This window comes from Triticum dicoccoides, chromosome 4A, assembly GCF_002162155.2.
Source record: "Triticum dicoccoides isolate Atlit2015 ecotype Zavitan chromosome 4A, WEW_v2.0, whole genome shotgun sequence".
In the NCBI taxonomy this organism is placed as follows: domain Eukaryota; kingdom Viridiplantae; phylum Streptophyta; class Magnoliopsida; order Poales; family Poaceae; genus Triticum; species Triticum dicoccoides.
In genome coordinates this window covers 584,417,595-584,432,626 of record NC_041386.1, presented here as the reverse complement: position 1 = coordinate 584,432,626, position 15,032 = coordinate 584,417,595, and the positions used below count along the sequence as shown (strand labels likewise).

General features: G+C 44.7%; 3 long non-coding RNA genes across 3 annotated transcripts; 1 reads left to right on the top strand and 2 right to left on the bottom strand.

Annotated features, from left to right (window-relative positions):
* Positions 1–7,560: 7,560 nt before the first annotated feature.
* LOC119289211 lies at positions 7,561–10,025 on the bottom strand. The gene is made up of 3 exons (XR_005141457.1): positions 9,961–10,025; positions 8,645–8,975; positions 7,561–7,598 (listed from the first exon to the last, which is right to left on the bottom strand). It is a non-coding gene; the product is annotated as an uncharacterized LOC119289211 (long non-coding RNA).
* A 296-nt stretch (positions 10,026–10,321) lies between these two features.
* Positions 10,322–10,737, bottom strand: LOC119289210. The gene is made up of 3 exons (XR_005141456.1): positions 10,594–10,737; positions 10,458–10,501; positions 10,322–10,376 (listed from the first exon to the last, which is right to left on the bottom strand). It is a non-coding gene; the product is annotated as an uncharacterized LOC119289210 (long non-coding RNA).
* Positions 10,738–13,914: 3,177 nt separating this feature from the next.
* Positions 13,915–14,816, top strand: LOC119289209. The gene is made up of 2 exons (XR_005141455.1): positions 13,915–14,105; positions 14,432–14,816. It is a non-coding gene; the product is annotated as an uncharacterized LOC119289209 (long non-coding RNA).
* The last annotated feature ends 216 nt before the right edge of the window (positions 14,817–15,032 follow it).

Below are 15,032 nucleotides of genomic sequence, written 5' to 3'. Positions count from 1 at the left end.
TCCGCCCACTTGATATATTGACCCCCTCTGTGTATGGGGCACAAGGCAGAATAGCTTCTTCCACCGGATGAAATGAGCTTCGCAGCCCAAAAACAGCTCACAAAGGGCTACATAACCAAAGATGTGTAATATGGAAGCAGGAGTGTAGTTATGCAATTGGAGGCCGTAAAACTCCAGGAGCCCTCGGAGGAACGAATGGATTGGAAATCCAAGTCCCCTTAGTAAATAAGGGACAAGGCATACCCGCTCCCCCTTGGAGGGGTTGGGAAAGCTCTCCGCTTGCTCCCCGCCATTATAGGTGGCGAGCCCGGCTTGAACGGGGACCATATACGCTAGAGGGAGAAATCCCTGGGTCTGTAACTCCACTAATTGACTGTGCGGGACGGAACACTTCTTCCAATCTCCGGGCTTAGGGCTACGGGAGCGAGAGGAGGAGCTGCGGTGGCTGGCCATGTTGGGATGGATTTTTTCGGGCGCGCTCTGATGAATGCTCGCTGGGGGAGGATGGTGTGATTTGGATCTGAGAATCCCCGTCTCTTTAATAAACAGTTTATTCACATAGCTAGGGTGGCGAATGTAAAAACGCCCTGGCTTCTCGCATTCGCTCGACACGTGGAAGATAGCCATTATTGGACGTGGAAGCCAAGAAGCGCAACATTTATGAGAAGCCGGACACTATTCAACAGGTATTCAGGATTTGGAGAAGAACCTGCCTTGCAATGCCGAAAACAATCTGCGTGTCAGACTCATCGTCATTGAAGCCTGGTTCGGAGGCTACTGAGGGAGTCCTGGATTAGGGGGTATCCGGACAGCCGGACTATATCTTTTAGCCGGACTGTTGGACTATGAAGATACAAGATTGAAGACTTCGTCTCGTGTCCGGATGGGACTCTCCTTAGCGTGGAAAGCAAGCTTGGCAATACGGATATGTAGATCTCCTCCCTTGTAACCGACTCTGTGTAACCCTAGCCCCCTCCGGTGTCTATATAAACGGGAGTGTTTAGTCAGTGGAACAACAATCATACCATAGGCTAGCTTCTAGGGTTTAGCCTTTACGATCTCGTGGTAGATCAACTCTTGTAACACTCATATCATCAAGATCAATCAAGCAGGAAGTAGGGTATTACCTCCATCGAGAGGGCCCGAACCTAGGTAAACATCGTGTCCCCCTCCTCCTGTTACCATCCACCTTAGACGCACAGTTCGGGACCCCCTTCCCGAGATCCGCCGGTTTTGACACCGACACGTGCCTCAAGGGCGCCGTTCTCCGGAACTATGGAGAGAGCAACAGATTTGTTGGAGATCATACATACAGATGTATGTGGTCCGATGAATGTTGAGGCTCGTGGCGGATATCGTTATTTTCTCACCTTCACAGATGATTTAAGCAGATATGGGTATATCTACTTAATGAAACATAAGTCTAAAACGTTTGAAAAGTTCAAAGAATTTCAGAGTGAAGTTGAAAATCATCGTAACAAGAAAATAAAGTTTCTACGATCTAATCGTGGAGGAGAATATTTGAGTTATGAGTTTGGTCTTCATTTGAAACAATGCAGAATAGTTTCGCAACTCACGCCACCCGAAACACCACAACGTAATGGTGTGTCCGAACGTCGTAATCGTACTTTACTAGATATGGTGCAATCTATGATGTCTCTTACTGATTTACCTCTATCGTTTTGGGGTTATGCTTTAGAGACGGCCGCATTCACGTTAAATAGGACACCATCGAAATCCGTTGAGACGATGCCTTATGAACTGTGATTTGGCAAGAAACCAAAGTTGTCATTTCTGAAAGTTTGGGGCTGCGATGCTTATGTGAAAAAGCTTCAACCTGATAAGCTCGAACCCAAATCGGAGAAATGTGTCTTCATAGGATACCCAAAGGAGACTGTTGGGTACACCTTCTATCACAGATCCGAAGGCAAGACTTTTGTTGCTAAATTCAGAGTTTTTCTAGAGAAGGAGTTTCTCTCAAAAGAAGTGAGTGGGAGGAAAGTAGAACTTGATGAGGTAATTGTACCTGCTCCCTTATTGGAAAGTAGTTCATCGCAAAAACCGGTTTTTGCGACACCTACACCAATTAGTGAGGAAGTTAATGATGATGTTCATGAAACTTCAGATCAAGTTGTTACGGAACCTCGTAGGTCAACCAGAGTTAGATCCGCACCAGAGTGGTACGGTAATCCTGTTCTGGAAGTTATGTTACTAGACCATGACGAACCTACGAATTACGAAGAAGCGATGGTGAGCCCAGATTCCGCAAAATGGCTTGAGGCCATGAAATCTGAGATGGGATCCATGTATGAGAACAAAGTGTGGACTTTGGTTGACTTGCCTGATGATCGGCAAGCAATTGAGAATAAATGGATCTTCAAGAAGAAGACTGACGCTGACGATAATGTTACTGTCTATAAAGCTCGACTTGTCCTGTCCGAATCATGTCTGTCCGAATCATGTTAGCAATTGCCGCATTTTATGATTATGAAATTTGGCAAATGGATGTCAAAACTGCATTCCTGAATGGATTTCTGGAAGAAGAGTTGTATATGATGCAACCAGAAGGTTTTGTCGATCCAAAGGGAGCTAACAATGTGTGCAAGCTCCAGCGATCCATTTATGGAGTGGTGCAAGCCTCTCGGAGTTGGAATAAACGCTTTGATAGTGTGATCAAACCATTTGGTTTTGTACATACTTTTGGAGAAGCCTGTAAAGTGAGTGGGAGCTCTGTAGCATTTCTGATATTATATGTGGATGACATATTGCTGATTGGAAATGATATAGAATTTCTGGATAGCATAAAGGGATACTTGAATAAGAGTTTTTCAATGAAAGACCTCGGTGAAGCTACTTATATATTGGGCATCAAGATCTATAGAGATAGATCAAGACGCTTAATTGGACTTTCACAAAGCACATACCTTGACAAAGTTTTGAAGAAGTTCAAAATGGATCAAGCAAAGAAAGGGTTCTTGACTGTGTTACAAGGTGTGAAGTTGAGTAAGACTCAATGCCCGACCACTGCAGAAGATAGAGAGAAAATGAAAGATCTTCCCTATGCTTCAGCCATAGGCTCTATCATGTATGCAATGTTGTGTACCAGACCTGATGTGTGCCTTGCTATAAGTCTAGCAGGGAGCAAAGTAATCCAGGAGTGGATCACTGGACAGCGGTCAAGAACATCCTGAAATACCTGAAAAGGACTAAGCATATGTTTCTCGTTTATGGAGGTGACAAAGAGCTCATTGTAAATGGTTACGTTGATGCAAGCTTTGACACTGATCCAGACGATTCTAAATCGCAAACCGGATACGTGTTTACATTGAACGGTGGAGTTGTCAGTTGGTGCAGTTCTAAACAAAGCGCTGTGGCGGGATCTATGTGTGAAGCGGAGTACATAGCTACTTTGGAAGCAGCAAATGAAGGAGTCTGGATGAAGGAGTTCATATCCGATCTAGGTGTCATACCTAGTGTGGGTCCAATTAAAATCTTTTGTGACAATGCTAGTGCAATTGCCTTGGCGAAGGAATCCAGATTTCACAAAAGAACCAAGCACATCAAGAGACGCTTCAATTCCATCTGGGATTTAGTCCAGGTGGGAGACATAGAAATTTGCAAGATACATACGGATCTGAATGTTGCAGACCTGTTGACTAAGCCTCTTCCACGAGCAAAACATGATCAGCACCAAGGCTCCATGGGTGTTAGGATCATTACTGTGTAATCTAGATTATTGACTCTAGTGCAAGTGGGAGACTGAAGGAAATATGCCCTAGAGGCAATAATAAAGTTATTATTTATTTCCTTATATCATGATAAATGTTTATTATTCATGCTAGAATTGTATTAACCGGAAACATAATACATGTGTGAATACATAGACAAACAGTATGTCACTAGTATGCCTCTACTTGACTAGCTCATTGATCAAAGATGGTTAAGTTTCCTAGCCATTGACATGGGTTGTCATTTGATTAACGGGATCACATCATTAGGAGAATGATGTGATTGACTTGACCCATACCGTTAGCTTAGCACCCGATCATTTAGTATGTTGCTATTGCTTTCTTCATGACTTATACATGTTCCTATGACTATGAGATTATGCAACTCCCGTTTACCGGAGGAACACTTTGTGTGCTACCAAACTTCACAACGTAACTAGGTGATTATAAAGGTGCACTACAGGTGTCTCCGAAGGTACTTGTTGGGTTGGCGTATTTCGAGATTAGGATTTGTCACTCCGATTGTCGGAGAGGTATCGCTGGGCCCTCTCGGTAATGCACATCACTTAAGCTTTGCAAGCATTGCAACTAATGAGTTAGTTGCGGAATGATGTATTACGGAACGAGTAAAGAGACTTGTCGGTAACGAGATTGAACTAGGTATTAAGATACCGACGATCGAATCTCAGGCAAGTAACATACCGATGACAAAGGGAACAACGTATGTTGTTATGCGGTCTGACCGATAAAGATCTTCGTAGGATATGTGGGAGCCAATATGAGCATCCAGGTTCCGCTATTGGTTATTGACCGGAGACGTGTCTCGGTCATGTCTACATAGTTCTCGAACCCGTAGGGTCCGCACGCTTAACGTTTCGATGACAGTTATATTATGAGTTTATATGTTTTGATGTAACGAAGGTTGTTCGGAGTCCCGGATGTGATCAGGGACATGACGAGGAGTCTCAAAATGGTCGAGACATGAAGATTGATATATTGGAAGCCTATGTTTGGATATCGGAAGTGTTCCGGGTGAAATCGGGATTTTACCAGAGTACCGGGAGGTTACCGGAACCCCCCGGGAGGTTAATGGGCCATAGTGGGCCTTAGTGGAAGAGAGGAGAGGCGGCCAGGGCAAGGGCCGCGCGCCCCTCCCCCCTAGTCCGAATAGGACAAGGAGAGGGGGCGCCCCCCCCCCCCTTTCCTTCTTCTCCTCCACCTCTTTCCCCCCTCCACTCCTATTCCAACTAGGAAAGGGAGGGAGTCCTACTCCCGGTCGGAGTAGGACTCCTCCTGGAGCGCCCTCTCTCCTGGCCGGCCGCACCCCCCTTGCTCCTTTATATACGGGGGCAGGGGGCACCCCAAAGACACAACAATTGATTTGATCTTTTAGCTGTGTGCGATGCCCCCCTCCACCATAGTACACCTCAATAATACTGTAGTGGTGCTTAGGCGAAGCCCTGCGTCGGTAGAACATCATCATCGTCACCACGCCGTCGTGCTGACGAAACTCTCCCTCAACACTCGGCTGGATCGGAGTTCGAGGGATGTCATCGGGCTGAACGTGTGCTGAACTCGAAGGTGTCGTGCGTTCGGTACTTGATCGGTCGGATCGTGAAGACGTACGACTACATCAACCGCGTTGTGCTAACGCTTCCGCTTTCGGTCTACGAGGGTACGTGGACAACACTCTCCCCTCTCGTTGCTATGCATCACCATGATCTTGCGTGTGCGTAGGAAAATTTTGAAAATTACTACGTTCCCCAACACAAGTAAGAACAACACCTAAGCACCGGTCCACCCACATATCAAATTATCAAAGTAGCGAACACAAATCAAACCAACATGATGAAAGGGACTAGATGAAATTCCCGTGTGCCCTCAAGAACACTTTGCTTATCATAAGAGACTGTTTTGGCCTGTCCTTTGCCTCAAAAGGATTGGGCTACCTTGCTGCACTTTTGTTACCATTACTGTTACTTGCTCGTTACAAATTATCTTGCTATCAAACTACTCGTTATTTATAATTCCAGTGCTTGCAGACATTACCTTGCTGAAAACCGCTTGTCATTTCCTTCGGCTCCTCGTTGGGTTCGACACTCTTACTTATAAAAAGGACTATGATTGGTCCCCTATACCTGTGGGTCATCAGTAACAAACAACATAATAGTCACAATCTGTCTACAATTATACTCGACTAGTTTTAACCAACTTCTTTTTGGCTATTGAAGTCTTTCCAGGGCAGATCCTTCTCGAGGTTGTCAATGTTTGTTGGTAGTCTCCGCAAAAAAAAGTTTGTTGGGGGTGGATGGCCCCTTCACTATGTCAACCGACTGTATAATCAATCACCCTCTCCGGGAGCACGCTCCTTGGCGGATCCAGTGTTGTCCTCCCGCTCAGGCTCAATGAGAGGCCCTGCCACACGCAACAAGGCATGTCTGTAGGTGATGGCCTACGAGGAGAAACACAAACGACGTCGGCAAGGTCAAAAGGTACCTTGAAGAAGAGGAGCTCGTCACCCACGGCGGCCTTGAATAGGAGGGCCCGATCGCGCGTCCCTTTGATGTACGCCTCGAGTCGCGCCATACCCTTGTTGTGCCCGCACTCCTCGTCCTTCTCTCTTCCTCATGCCGTACCCGCCTCCTGGCACCGGACATTCGCTCGACAAGGGCCCATCAGTAGCACCGGTACGGCATTGGTGAAGCAGGAGGCACGAGCCGGGGGATGACTGTGGTGGCTTCCCCACGAGGTGGTTGAGGCGGCTTGTGCGGGGTGGCTTTAAGCGGTGGTCAGGGTGGTGGCCTTGGTTGTGCGGTGGTAGCCGGCGACCCCGTGAATGGCGGGATGATCCGGTGGGCTACCCTGTTGCATGATGGGCGGTGACGCTGGCCGTGGGTCTGGTGTCCCAGTTAGATCCGTCGCGGCATGGCTTCGACCGGCCGATGACACATGATGGGACTCGTGTGGGGTGGCTGGAGGCTCTGTACCAGCGTTTCTGCTGCTGTACGTCTACATGGCAAGGCTGCACGTGGATCCAGTTAGCGATGATATCAGGGTGCAATGACTTCCAGTGAAAACCGTGTTGGCTTTGGTCATGGACCATAATGTCGGCATCATCATAACAACAAGAGATGGAGCGGTGTTGCATCTTCAGCATTGACAGCAACGTGTCTTGGTGGCATGGGGCAGTGGGGTCTTAGTGGTGAACGTGTGTTGATGACCCACTCAGGAGGGTAGCGTTGTCTATCATCATGGTGGCGTCGACGGTAGATGGGTCTAGAAAGCTCAATGCATTGATCACTCCTAGAGATGACGATGACAGAGGACCAGCTCTTGGCTAGCTTGCGGGCAGTTTGGTAAGGCCACCAAACTTGTGTGTGTTGACGCAAGGTTAGGACACATCATGGCGACAGAAAGATGGCCTTGGATTGATTCACGTATTTATTTTGTGAGGAATTTGTTGAATAATATAATAAAGATGGTTGCCTGCATCTCTTGAGGAAGAGGCCGGGTTTATAAGGCAGTGGAGCACCAGCGACCTCGGAAAGAGTGCACATGATCTTCCAGTCACCCCTAAGCGTCACCGACTGTAGAAACAAGTCCGCTGGGTGCATCCATGGTTTTAAATAGCATTAACGTTAAAAATCACTGATGGAACCAGACAAATGCATACAACATTAACGTTAAAAATCATTCAAAGTAGTTGATGACTCAAAACCTAAACCTTGATGTTACAAACCATCTCCATGCAGTCTTACTACATGACGAGAGTAGTTCAGAATTACACACATTTGACAGGCAAGTCACAGCAGCTATCAAGTCAGGCATCAGTCAGAGTATTAGCCAATTATCGCGAAGAAGTTGAGCCTCCTGCAGTGTTCCCAGAACGAAAGGAAGTCGACAAAATCAGAATCACTTTGGTAGTAAATAATGAAAATGACATGGAAAAAAGGAAATGAAATTCTCCCATGCCAATGCAGATTAAGACACATTGACGCATTGTTTGGCACCACAGGCCAGAAATTTAGTTCAGGTCAGTTATTTTTCCCACTCAATCCAGAGATCACCAGCTTTCCTTTGGCGATCAACTGGAAATAGAAGTAAGCTTAAGGTACGATTGCATCTCCACATCCAATTATCTACTATGATGCAACATGAACGAATCCCACCTACCAACCAAGGTGTTAACCAAGGATGTGCATGCAAGTAGTAGTGGGTTGTTAGATCAATAATTGAAGACAAGGGCATCTTTATGTGTGCAGGATATTGAAGAAGCACTACAAGACTAATAACTCCATGACAAAAAAAAGATCGTAAAAAAAATTCCATGTCGGTGAGCATCAATAGAGGCCGCTCATTAAGACTGCAGCTTTAACATGTTTAGTTAATGGAGCAGCACCATGTTGAGCACTGACTAACTACCCATGACATTAACTAGGAACAAATGTGTTGTATATTTCTCAGGGCTGAGAATTCTCTAAGAAAACAAAAACATAGAAGAAATCATGTGGATCTCTATAGCTTCCCCACAAGGATTTAGATGTCACTGTCATCTGAATTATCTGCACATGGACCAGTTGGGGAAATAAATAACAGCAGGGTTGCTCATTGCTAAGCAAGCAAACATACCCAAGCTTGGTGTAGCCCTTGAAGTAGAAGAACCTGGAGACTACAAACTTACAACAGTGAGGGGAAAGACACAATAATAGAATACCTAACCCTATCAAGCAAATAACCAAATCCTTAATGAACTATCAACGAATAATCTTAACTACTCCCTCTGTAAAGAATCTAAACACTCTTATATTTCTTTATAGAGGGGGTAGTTAAAAGGTGCATCACGAAAAATCTTTCTTCCCATGTGTTTATGTGGTGCGTTTTCAGAAAATTTGGAGGGAGACAAACTCCTGACACACCTTTCTACTCCTACTTTAGCACCTTCAAGAGCCTGAATGCACCAGTAGCAGCAGTGACAAAACACCTTCTGGGTTGATTATTGCTTGTAAGTGGCGAGATTCTCCGCATTGGACCAAGTTTATGATTTGGAGTAGGAGTAGGCCCATGGGCCATTTTGTTACTCAGAGAGACATGGAGTTGTCCACGAAGCCCAGCCATACGATCTGAGCTTGCATAGGCTGGATACACCTTCAAAGGAAACCGAGCTTGTAACACTGATCTCCAATATGGGAAAAAACTTCTCTTTGTATATGTGGGATCCCATCCTCCGCCTACTTTCTTCCTCACAGCCTGTCAAATATTCCATTACAGGTACATAAAAATAGAAACACCCATACTTCCAGCCAGCACCTCTCGCTTAATGTATTATGTTGATCAATACACAACATAGGTGTTTCATTAGATATGAATGATGTAACTGCAGTGTAGTAATTAAGTAGCATGCTTAAGCAACATAAAAGGCTGTTGAACCAGTACCATGGCACAAACATTGCAAGTGAAACATGCTTTTGTTATTGCCTCCAACAATTATACTCCCTCCATCCCAATATTAATTGTCACTCAAACAGATGTCTCTAGCACTGAAATAGGGAGTGTTACACTGCATCTTCTTCTATCAGAATCTTTCTCACAGGCACCAAATAAATTTCAGATGTAACGAATCATTCAAGATCAGTAAGGTGTTGGAAAAAATAATAATGCTCAAGCTCCCTTGGTGAAATCCCCATGTTGATGTTACTTGGAACCTACACGGTACAACTATGTTATTAAGTTAATTAAGCCTACTTTTATTGCATTTACCCTTTATCTTTGGTAAAAAGAACTGATGGAAACACATTAGGATGGCAGAGATGAACCGTAGTTGGAATGCCATGGCATTGCAATAGGTGATATGTATTTGGAGACAACTCAAAGCTAGAATTTAGTTTCTATACATGTGTGTGTGAACATACACTAGGTACTCTAGGCTAGAATTTAGATGTTCTTTTAGGTCATCTAATAAGCACTGGAAGCACACGAATACTTGTACTCTATAAATATGGCTGAAATCGCTACTACAAAGCTGCCCAGCTTTGCAGCATCAAACCCATCACTTTGTGCTCTACTCCTCCGTCCCATAATATAAGAACGTTTTTGACACTACTGTAGTGCCAAAAACGTTCTTATATTATGGGACAGAGGGAATAGTTAGTAACCCATTTGTGCTGCCACAAGGTGTAGGCAAAGCTGCTTGGTACTGCTGCACCAAAATCAGTATTAAGTTATAATGGGTTACCTGTGTTTGTGTAGTGTGCTGCCGTGCCATAAGGGCGAGGTCGTCATTTCCAACAGTTGTGTCCTGGACTCGAGATTAGGGCAAGACGAGTACAGTCAGAAGTCAAGAAAACGCGCCTTAAAACAAAGATTCTGTTATGTATCTGGAAGTGTTCATGGGATCTGTCAATTTGGGAAATGTTTACTTCTTTACATATTCTTAGAAAAAGTTGATGTGAAATAAAATAAAAAGAACCAGGAAAGGGAACATATTCTTATAGCTTTCTTTCTTTTTGCAGCCACAATATCATTACTCGTTACCAAACACCATCAGTCTATCCAAAACTAGAACAACCCCAGATGTGATTATCTTTACCTTATCGTCTACAGCATCCAGATTGGCCGATTCCATAACTGCCATGTTTGCATCTGTAAGCCCTATTATCCATTTTAAAAATAAGGGAAGAGATTAAGACTCAGTTTGTTAAATGTAAAAAGAATCACTTGAGCCCCACACACCTTTGCATGACTCTCCGTTTGACTTTCTGCAGTTATAAGGCTGGCTGCAACAAGTGGAAGACAAAATTAAATAATCAGCAAAAAACCATTTATTCACTTAGAAAATTATTGTGTGAAGCAATACAAAGAGTAGTACAGGTTTATAGTGTCCATGGGATCTCCAGTAGGGCAAAATCCATAGTCCTCGAGGACAGATGAAACATGTTGAAAGACCTCCGCATGGGGAACCTACATGACATACAAGCTGTTGTATAAGGCAATATATCACTAACATAGATCTACTGCATATACAATGTACTCCCTCCTTCCCCATATACATGGCGTATAAATCCAGCCAAAAAGTCAATTCTTTCTGAGTTTGACCAAATATATAGAAGAAAATATCAACAACTACAGTATTAAACAAATAGATTATGAAAATATATCTAATGATGGATATATTGATACTGATTTGATATTGTTTATTAAGCATACACGGTGACGCTAAACTAAGCAAGCGCGCAAAACTAAGCATACGTGCCGGTCGCTAGTTACCCGCTTGGTGCGCCACTCAGCAGGGCCAGCCACACATCCGAGAAAATGAGGGTAAAAGCAAGTAGCAAATATCGTAACGAATTTAATTTCCATTACTGCTCCCTGCGCCTCACCTTCGTTCTGCAACTCTGTTAGCTAATTGATGTCAGTAAAAAAATAGCATATATGGTAGATTGTACTCGTCGTACTAAGACCCACACCTCCTACCACTAACCATGGTAGAAGTACTATCATATATGGTAACGGAATTAAAAGGCTGTCACACACCACCACTGGATCCTCTAATCGTAAAAATAATAATAGATGAACTAGTAATTAGTTTATCGCATATTGGAAGTAGCATTACCATGTATAGTGCATCTTAATAATAAGTAAATAAAAAACAAAGATCAGTATTTGACCTCGTAAAAAAGAATAGTGATGGTAATAGACATCACCGCATTACTACGTTCCCTTCACTATGTTACTTATGTTCCATTAACTCATCACTGCATGCAAATTTTCCTAATCGTGCATAGCTTAGATTTATGCGGAGGCACAATGAACATGATCCTTTTTCAGCACATGCTTTAGCAAATGAAAGTGAAAACACTAGTGAATATAGTAACAGATTTAATTTCCATTACTGCGGCCACATGAGTCATGATGGTAATAGACATTGGTACATTATGATGTTCCCTTCACTCTGTTACTATGTTCATTAAATCATACTACACACAATTTTTTCTAATTGTGGGTAGCTAGATTTCTGCGGAGGGGCGCAATGCATAGGATCCATCACTACATTCCATTAACTCGTAACAAGGATTTTCCACCCACGCTTTAGTAAATGAAGGTAAAAACACTAGTGAATATAGTAACAGATTTAATTTCCATTACTACAGCCACGCGATTCATCTCCACCCCACAGCTCTATCTCCCTTACTACTTTCCACTAACTGTGGATTCTCCATCCGGTCCAACCGCGTGCATGGTAGCAGATGGTTCAGGCTAATTAGCGGGCCGATGGTTGGTTGTGTGGCCGGAGCGTATGCTAACTTGCATTTGGGGACAGAGGTAGTACCAATTATATAACCAATTGTAGGCAGTCAGATGGTGGAAAGAATTGTTTGGAGGAGAAAACTGCAATTGTGCAAATATAAGTTGGAAGGCAATAGAACAGTGTGCAAAAAGAGTTACCGAATTCAATTCACTAGGTTATATAATGTTGGGTTGTATATGTGTGAATCTGGCCCACATGGCCCATGTAAACCAGTATATGTATTGTACAGACTAGAGAGGAAGAGAGTTATCCAGAAATTTCCCAAACCCACCACACTTCATGGTGTCAGAGCACAGGCGGGAGGCGATGCTGGGTTCTGTAGCTCGCCGGCGGTGAATCGGCAGCGTGGGGCGGAGCTCCGGGCATCCAGGGTGGTTGTTGGCGCGCGTGTGCTGTGCGGGGCACTGGAGGCGGGACCGGCGGCGGTAGAGGCGCGCCTGGAGAGGGCCGGCGGGCGCGGCTGCGTGCGAGCGCGCGGGCTGCCTGCGGAGCGCATGGAGGGGATTGGAGGCTACAGGCGGCACTGCTCTCTCCCGTGAAGAGGTGCGCACGCGCGAAGTGCTCCTGGTGCTGCGGGTGCTACTGTGTGTGGCAGAGGGCAGAGGAAGGAGGCGGCTGCGCCAGGGGAGAGGCCAAGTACTGGCTGGTTTGCTGCTTGTGCGGCTGGCTTGCTGGTGCTGGAGAAAGACTGAGAACAGTCTGCAGTTGCTGCTGCTTGCTGTTGGTGCGGCAGAGGGTGCTCTTTGCACTGCTGCTGCTTGTGGCTGCTGTGTGCTGGAACTGCTGTTGTTTGCAGAGGAGAAGGAGGAAGATGCTGTTGTTGCTGCTTGCAAGTGCTGCTGCTGACTCTGTTGCTGCTGGTGGTGTACTACAGTGGAGTTAGCAGAGAAGAGGAGGTAAGAGCTCCTGGATTGATTTGGTGCTGCTGTGTGAGGGGCTGCTAGATAGCGTACTGAGGAAGAAGGAAAGTTCTTGCCTGCTGTGATTGAGGCAAGACATGGGAGAAAATCAGGGACTCGAGAAGGCAATTGAAAAATTGGCTGAGCTCCTAACAGCCAAGGTAGGAGCTGCAGCATCTCTAAATAATGCAATTGTTCCTCACGTTGAGCCAATTCAGAAAATTGACTTGATGCCAAATGAAATTAAGCTGGAAGGTGTTAAGAATTATTTGAGCTGGTCAAGAAGGGCGCTACTCATCTTGAGGACTAAAGGGCTTGAGGGCTTTGTCAGTGGTGAGGCAGAGGAGCCAGGAGACAAGAAAACTTCAGAATGGAGGACATGGAGCAGTACCAACTCTTTGATAGTGGCATGGTTGTTGAACTCCTTGTCTCCAACCATTGCTGCAACTGTTGAGACTATCTCAACTGCTACTGAGGCATGGAAAACCCTCTCAAAACTGTACTCAGGTGAAGGGAATGTGATGTTAATAGCTGAAACAGAGGAGAGAGTTGGTGAACTCAGACAAGGGGAAAATTCTGTGATGGAGTATGTTGCTGAACTGCAGCGTTTGTGGGCTGATTTAGATCACTATGATCCTCTGGATTTGCCACATGCAGATTGCATAGCAGCTGCTAGAAAATGGATTGAACGCAGACGAGTGATGCAGTTTCTCAAAGGATTGAACTCTGAATTTGAGGCGAGACGTGCTACTTTATTTCATCAACCTACTCTACCTGCCTTAGAGGATGCCATGGCAGCAATGGCACAGGAGGAGGTCCGATTAAAGTTGATGAAGAACAATACAACGACTCCATCTCATCCAGCCTTCATAGCAACCGACTATAAGAGCAGAGAGTGCTTCAACTGCGGTGAGAAGGGTCATTTGATTCGTTCTTGCATGGCTCCACGTAAGAACATGCGTGGAAGGGTGAGAGGATATAACCGAGGTGGATTAAGGGGAGGCCGAGGCCGGGGATACTCTGGTGGTCAAAGGGCAAATGTGGCAGTCTCAGAAGAAGGATCCTCACTCGCAACCCAAGAAGAATCAAAGAAAATAACAGAAAGCACAGGTGATAAGGATCATGAGGATTGTAGTTATGGCAACTTTGCTCACTTTGTATCTACAGATGAAGGTAATTGTGCTCATGCATCTATTCTCTCACAAAGATCACATCCTGATTGGGTATTAGATTCGGGGGCATCAAAGCATGTTGCCGGCACATCAATGGAATTTGAGTCATATATTCCATATCCACCCACATGTAAGGAGACTATCCAAACTGCTGATGGCACCTCACAACCCATTAAAGGCATTGGCACAATACAATGCACACCATCTATTAAACTTTCATCTGTTTTGCATGTTCCTGCCTTTCCAGTCAATCTTATGTCAATGAGTGCTTTGGTTGACAATGTGGATTGTTGAGTAATAGTTGACCGCTATTTATGTCTAATTCAGGAGAGGCAAACGGGGAAGAGGCTTGGGACTGGAACCAGGCGTAATGGGCTATGGTACATGGATCGCGAGGTGCCAAATAATGCGGTGTCTATGATGTTAGCAACAATGATGGGAGAAAAGGAAACAAAGGTAATGCTTCACCATTGTAGAATGGACATATGTCTTTTGAGAAGATGAGTAAAGTCTTTCCCGATGTAATGTGTGGGGTGGATAAGAACAAGCTTGTGTGTGATGCATGTGAGTTTGCTAAACACACAAGGACATCTTATGTGAGTAAGGGTCTTAGGAGTATTTCCCCTTTTATGCTTGTTCACTCAGATGTGTGGACATGTCCTGTTATCTCTCTAAGTGGAATGAAGTACTTTGTTACATTCATTGATTGCTATACTCGTATGACATGGGTGTATCTTATGAAGCATAAGGATGAGGTTTTTAAATGCTTTCAGTATTTCTATGCTTATGTGAAAAATCAGTTCAATACACAGATACAGATGATCAGGACAGATAATGGGACAGAGTATGTGAATAAGGAGTTTGTCACATTCCTATCAAGTCAAGGTATATTGCACCAAACATCTTGTCCGGGTACACCACCTCAAAA